The sequence below is a fragment of the Gossypium arboreum genome, chromosome 7, assembly GCF_025698485.1.
Source record: "Gossypium arboreum isolate Shixiya-1 chromosome 7, ASM2569848v2, whole genome shotgun sequence".
Lineage (NCBI taxonomy): Eukaryota > Viridiplantae > Streptophyta > Magnoliopsida > Malvales > Malvaceae > Gossypium > Gossypium arboreum.
The window spans coordinates 22,107,985-22,115,553 of record NC_069076.1 but is presented as its reverse complement, the minus strand read 5'-3'; the positions used below and the strand labels follow the sequence as shown (position 1 = coordinate 22,115,553).

Sequence of the window (7,569 nt, the reverse complement as noted above, 5' to 3'; positions counted from 1 at the left end):
TATAGATGATAGAGGTAGAACCATTAGAGAACATGAAGTGCCTATTTTTTGATGATCTAAATCCAAGAATTGTTAGGCCATATATTCAAGCTCAACACTTTGAATTAAAACCAGCAATATTTCAGATGCTGCAGATGGTAAGGTAGTTTAGTGGTCTACCTATTGAAGATCTAAGATTGCACTTGAGAATTTTTCTTGAAGTCTGTGACTCATTCAGGCAGCAGGGTGTTCTTGAAGATGCACTTAGATTAAAATTGTTCCCTTATTCATTGTGAGATCGTGCTAGACCATGGTTGAATGCATTACCATCAGGTACGATGGCATCTTAGAATGAACTGTGTCAGATATTTCAGCTTGGGTACAATCCTCCCAACATGAATGCCAAGCTTAGGAACAACATTACATCATTCAAGCAATCTGGAGATGTGATATTATATGAAGCTTGGGAACGTTTCAAGGAACTAATTAGAAAATGCCCGATACATGGTTTTTAGCATTGGACACAGACGAAAATGTTCTACAATGGATTAAATGCTCATACGCGAGTGGTGGTGGATGCATATGTTAATGGGACGTTGCTTGACAAATTCTATAATGAAGCATATGAAATTTTGGAAAGAATAGCAAACAATGATTATCAGTACCCCACTACCAGAGTTGGTACTCGTAGAAGAGTTGTTGGAACAATGGAACTTGATGCGATCACATCGTTAACAACTCAGGTATCATCTTTAACAAATATGATTAAAATTCTGAAAAGACCCTCTACAGTGTAGGAGATGAAGGTTGCAAAACTAGCATGCATATACTATAGAGAAGATCATTGTAACACCCTTCACCCGTATTCAATGTCGAAATAGGGTTACGGAGCATTATCGGACTTACTATACAATTAAACATTCATTTAACATACATTTTCAAATTTCATGCAATCATCATTCAAACTCAATCACATTGTCCCTAATATGAGCCTACGAGGCCCTGAACAAGCATTAGAAGTGGTTCAGGACTAAACCGATAGCTTAATAAATTTTTGAAACATTTAGAAAATTTTCCAAAATACAAGGGACACACGCCTGTTTGGCCCAGCCCTGTGTCTCACACAGCCAAAGACAAGCTCGTGTCACAAGCCGTGTGGACATTCAAAATAGGATCACATGACCGTGTCCTAGCTCGTGCCCAACCTCGTGTAACTCTCTGACTCAGGTCACATGACCAACACACATGCCCATGTGGCTAGCCTGTATGCCCTAAAAATGGCCACACACGCTCGTGTGCCAGGCCGTGTGCTAGGCCGTGTCAAACTTGTAGGGTATACTGACTTATGCCACAAGGCCAAGTCACACGCTCGTGTGCTGTACTGTGTGAATCATACTGACTTGATTTTAATTTCCACACCAGGGGACACACGACCGTGTAACCTGACCGTGTGTCACACACGGTTGAGACACACGCCCGTGTGGACAAAAATATGCTATTTACCAAGCCATTTTGCCACCCAATTTACATGTACATACACCAATCTCAAATGGCACAATTCATGTCATAAAATAGATATTCAACCACCCTCAATCAAGCATATTCAATACCATTTAAATACCAACAATATAAGACACACAAATACCATACTAAGCCATTCAATTTCATACCAAAACTCATAATCTCGAATCATCAATATGATCATTTTCAAGCATGCATTTTTTTTTATCTAAATTCACCATCATACCAAATTCAAAACTCAACCATTTTATTTGAATATTAAAATTTAACCTATCATAATGATGCGTAAATTAAAATAAATAATGAGATGTAAGATAGTAATTTTATATACCAATTCACTTACTCTTTTTTTATACTATCACATTATTACCAATATTAGAACAAGGCAAAATCATTTCTTATATCAATTAGTAATTCAAAAATTATACTAGCACATTCCATCACATATTCAATTTTCATGATTTCCTAGTTCATAAGTAATTTATGATCATATCTCATTCCACAATTTCATTTTTCCATTTCTTATCTCAACTATATTATCATAATTTACCATTGGATACTTAAAAATTTCATATTCATCTTTAATTCAAATGTTCCACCATCATAGTTCCAATTTTCATTTTTAATTCCCTATTTACATGACTCAGACTCGGGCAGATACGCAGATCCAACCAACATAACAAATTGGCACCAAGTGCCTAATAGAAAAATTCGTAATAATAAATTGTGCCCTGCACTGGCCGGTAAAGATAGACTAAAAAAATGTGCCCAACACTGATTGGTATAATCAACAAATGGGATACCCAGCACTCCCCGACACATAGTCATATAACACTGAACTCTTCCTACCCTATGGCATGCCAATTATACCCGACTCTGCCCGAACATTTTGAAATTGATACAATTTAGTCCATCTAGCACAAAATCATCAACTAACTTTACAATTCAGTCCTTTTTCTGTTTTAAACTTAAAATCTATCAATTTAATCACTAGAATTTCTATCCATCGATAGAGACATCCTCAATCTTTAACAGTACCAAAAAAGAATACATGGTTTAGCTACCTTAAGCTATTGGGATTCTAAAAACATAAAAATTACAAGAAATTAAACTAAATTAAAGTTTGAAATTAAAAACCCTAAACCGTGCATTGTCTTCTTCTTCTCCCCCTTTGGTTCGATTTTGCATGAATAAATTTTTAATGTTTCCACTATCTTTGTTTTATTATAATATATACTTCATTATATTTGTTAAATTTTATAATTTATAGTATTTTCAACAAATAACTCATGTTACCATCCACTTTAATGAGAACAAAGGTTTAATTTCCTATTAAGTCCCTCACTAGAGTTCCAATTAAAAATTCCTTAAGAAATCAGACTTTTATCACCTACGTGATTTAGTCCCTATACACTAAATAAGCCCTAATTTAATAAAATTACTTTACCAAAATTCAATTCACTTCAATTATAACTCTGTAAGTATTTAATGAAAATATTTACGGGTTTGATTTAAAAATTAGGGTTCCAAAATCGTACTTCCCGACACCATTGACTTTCGGGTCGTTACAAGAAGAGTTAAAGGAGTCCAGTTTAAAGATGGACAAGATTTTATGGTGCTCCTGATAGAATAAATTGAGTGTGGTCTTGGAATTTATTAAAAAACCTTGAAAGATCCCAGAATTTACCATGGCTTGTAAGTGGGGATTTTGATGAAATTTTATTTACATATGAGAAGAGTGGGGGTATTCTGAGGGAGGAAGGTTGGATGGAAGAATATTTTTTAGATGATATTTGTTTTTTGAGTCCGTGGTTCATGATCGCCTCCAGACATGCCAACTTCCAGAGTAGAAATCCTGCACAAAAGATGTGAAAAAGCGGTATCTGCAAGTATAGGGGTCAAGTTGTAATATAATTACAATGGAGTGGGTAAGTACCGTGAGGATCGTACCCAAGGGAGACGAGCACTAATTTAATTCTAATCTAAGCATAAATAGATCTAACTAATACTTTATTCGAATTATAGTATGAAGGATTAAAAGAAAGGCTTTTGATAAACTATACTAAAAATAATAAGGAAGTAAATAAATGAAAAGTAAGAAATTAAATAAGCAAATATGTATCAAATTTGAGCATGGGTGATTAGCTCGCTTTGGTAGTCATAATCAACTATCATCTCAGGCTTTCTTATTCAATCAACTAGTCAATACCCCAGTAGGATCTTTTGATACATCTATTGAAATATCGAGTCGAAAAGAACTACTTATCTTCCGACCTCACAGTCCAGACAGGTTCAGCGTTAAGGTGTTCATGGATAGGCAATAATAAATTTAGGTTAAATCCCACCTTGATGAATTCCTAGGGTTGTCAAGCCTAGGATTTAGATTTTTCCTTTCCTGAACAACTGATTCATTAAGAAATTCCTACAAAATAGTTAATTTTTCATATCTCCACTCGCTAATCTCCCATATGAGGATTAGTTCTTAATGGATCTAGTAAACAATATAAACATGAATGAAAGAATAAACATAAAGAACAATTTCAAGAATAGATTTTAGAAGAAGCCTGTTTTGTATTAAGAGCAGAATCCTCACAGAGTTTGACAGTAATTCCAAAATCTGATTTCTTCACAAAAATAAATGATAAGAACAGAAATATAAAACCTAAGTAAAGAGAAAACTAAAAACTAAATCTATAGAGAAAATTATACAATCTGAATGGTGTCTTTAATGTGTGCAAAATAAACCTATTTATAGACTTTAGGGTGGTCGTCGTCCTCAGCCCTAGGTCAGCTGCTGTCCTCGTGTTTAATGATTGATTGTGCAGATTAAAATACCCTTAACTTGTAATTATTTCCAGTACAGAGACAATGTCACGACACACCAAGTCTTGTGTCATGACATTGAGGGCAATATGTTAAGTTTCTTGATGTCTTCAGGGGTATTTCACGACATCCTTAGGCTGTGTCATGACATTAAAGGTAGTCTTGGATTTTTCAAATTCTTCTCCCTAAGTTGCGAAATCCCATGCTCCGTGTTGCAACCTAGCAACAATTATTGAGTTAATATGCCTTCTAATGGTCTCCTGCACACTCATAAAGTATATTAGCTCGATGTCGTGACACACCAAGTCCTGTGTCGTGACATTGAGGGCAATATGCTAAGTTTCTTGTTGTCTTCAAGGGTATTTCATGACATCCTTAGGCTGTGTCATGATATTGAAGGTAGTCTTGGATTTTTCTGATTCTTCTCCCTATGCTGTGACATCCCATGCTCCGTGTTGCAATCTAGCAACCATTATCGAGTTAATATGCCTTCTAATGGTCTCCTGCACACTCATAAAGTATATTAGCTCAACCTTAGGCCTCATTCAGCCCCTAAGGTCAATAAAGGACTCGAATTACACACTTTATTAACTTAACTAATACTTACAAAAATGTAATTAAAACTTAACTAAAATGCTCATGCTTAAGCTCCTAAAGTATGAAAACTAATTTAATCTGCTACACTAAATTATGACAGATCAAACTCCCCCACACTTAAGTCATTGCTTGTCCTCAAGGAACACAAATAGAAACAATAAATGAAAAGACACTCATTAAACAAGTATAGTACAAGTGTTAGCTTTGGAGCACACAAATAGGCATTTCATACTCATATATAATCTTGGCATGAGATATAACTAACTTACCACTTTTGATACTAGACACCTAAGTTCAGTATATTACAAAACATACAAGTATTAAGGGTCTCAAGTGTAAGAATCTATCAGTAAATTATACAATTAATTTGATAATCTAGTAGAATACAAATAGTCGTAAATACATTTATTCAGTATGATTTCGAACTGTGAATAGTCTACTTAGATCATATAGAGCTTTTCGACTTGTAACGTAGTGAGGCTTAGGACATGTATGGATTTCAAGAATAGTAAGCATCAAATAATTTCAAGCACGAAAATAGTTTGACACATCATATTTCCCCTTAGTCTCCCCCTTAGGAACCCTTTCCCGCTCACCTCCTTATGTCTTTTCTCACCTTTCTTATTTCTCCACATAGGAAGTCACAACCTAATGGAACAATCATGGTTAGCTTACAAATTTTTGTGCACTAATGTATGAGCTTTTCTACTTATGTGACTTTGTCACATTTTTTTTTCTTTTTGAATACATCTCACTCTCAAATGCTTTTACTTTCAAGTACTTTTTCTGCTCATTTTGATTTTCTTCTTGAATTTTTCTTTTGTTACACATATGGGCTAACCTATAGTTACTATATTACACCAATCCCTCTAATTTCAATTTATTTTTACAAAATCTGCCATAACGTATCTACTTAACCCTCAATACATATGGCTAGACGTCTATAGTCGTGCAGTTCAAGACCAACAGAAAAGGATAAGTAAAAATTTATATTTTGGGTCAATTTTTGTATAAAGAGTCATCACGAAGTGTTTTCTAGCTAAAAAATAGGTACTAAAGATAATTAACAAGGTAAGCTTTTTGGCATTGTGTAATAGCCGGTCTTAGCTAAATCAGAATAGTGGTTTTAGAACCACAAATCTGAGGTCGTAAAATTATTTTAATATTATTTTTGGTCTTTATAGCATGTGAATATATATGTGTGAAAATTCCGTGAACTAATTTTATCGTTTAATAGCTCAATTAGAGAAAAATGACTAAATCGCATAAAATGCAAAAGTTGCATTCTATAAGTTAAAAGTGCCAAATTGCTATGGCTTATTAAATAGAAGGTTCTTGTGATGTATTTAGACTATGATTAGTGGAATTTGGCATAAATGGCTTTGAATCATGTGAATTATAATGTTTTTATTAAAGGTTAAAATGGTAAATTGATTAATAAGTTAATATTAGTTAGAAACAAAACATATTGGTGGCCATTTATCATCTTTTTACACCGATTATTGAAGAAGAAAGAATCCATCTTCATGTTTTTAGGGTTCGGCCATTGTTAAGCTTGATTGAGGTACGGTTTTGATCCGTTTTTGTGATTGTTGCTTTGAGTTCTAGCTAGCCCATGCCTCAATTTTTGAAAGTGTTGATGATTTTGAAAGTTGCAATTGATGAATGCTTGAGCTTTGTGATAGATGATGATGAAAAATGAATTGTTGTTGATAGATTTTAATTTTTTGTAAAGTGATTTTTAGTGAAATTGCATAAAAGGGATTAAATTGTGAAAAGATGAAAATATGGGGTTAAAAGTGTGAATAAATATGAAATATGGGCTACTAGCGGTACTATGGTAATTTGGCGAAGAATGGGTTAAATTGAATTTGGTGAATTATGTGTATTTGTGAAATAAGGACTAAATTGAATAGATGTGAAAGTTTAGGGGCTAAAGTGAAAAAATGCCCAAATATATATTTTTGGATGAAATTGAATGAATAGGTGATTAAATGAATTGATTTTGAATACATATAGATCAAGAAAGAAAGAACTCAGATTTAGATTGGGGAAAATCGAAAGTTATTGAGTAATTGATCCGATTCGTCAATTTTGAGTACGAGGTAAGTTCGTACGTGATAAATGATGTTACAATTATGTTTTTAGTGCTTTAATAATGCATAATTTGTATATGTGTGGCTACGATTGTGTACGATGATAAGTCGACTATGTTTGGCACTTAGTGTGCATTCCAAAATAGCTTCGGCTATAAATAGCACTTAGTGTGCAAATTGGAATAGCTTCGGCTATATTTATAACACCCCTCATCCGTATCCAATATCAGGACAGGGTTTGAGGCGTTAACGGACTTAAACATTCACAACAACACATAACATATTACCAACCATGCATGGCAAAAAGCATATGCACATCACCAATATGTGTTTATACTGTCAAGGTGTTGGCTTGATAGTGTGATGCTACCTCCGACGATCTCCAACCCTAAGCTAACCTGACAACACTAAAAGAAATGAAAAGGAGGGGGTAAGCTTTACGCTTAGTAAGCTCGCATGAAATAATAATAAGCAATTTACTAACATGCTTTCCATAGTAAAACTAACCCAATTGTAGATTTACACATGTTCTGGTTAAGCTGCTTTCTTGAGT

At 34.0% G+C, this 7,569-nt stretch overlaps 1 non-coding gene across 1 annotated transcript; it reads right to left on the bottom strand.

Annotated features, from left to right (window-relative positions):
• Positions 1–383: 383 nt before the first annotated feature.
• On the bottom strand, positions 384–490 carry LOC128295870 (small nucleolar RNA R71). Its single transcript, XR_008286419.1, has one exon. It is a non-coding gene; the product is annotated as a small nucleolar RNA R71 (small nucleolar RNA).
• Positions 491–7,569: the final 7,079 nt, after the last annotated feature.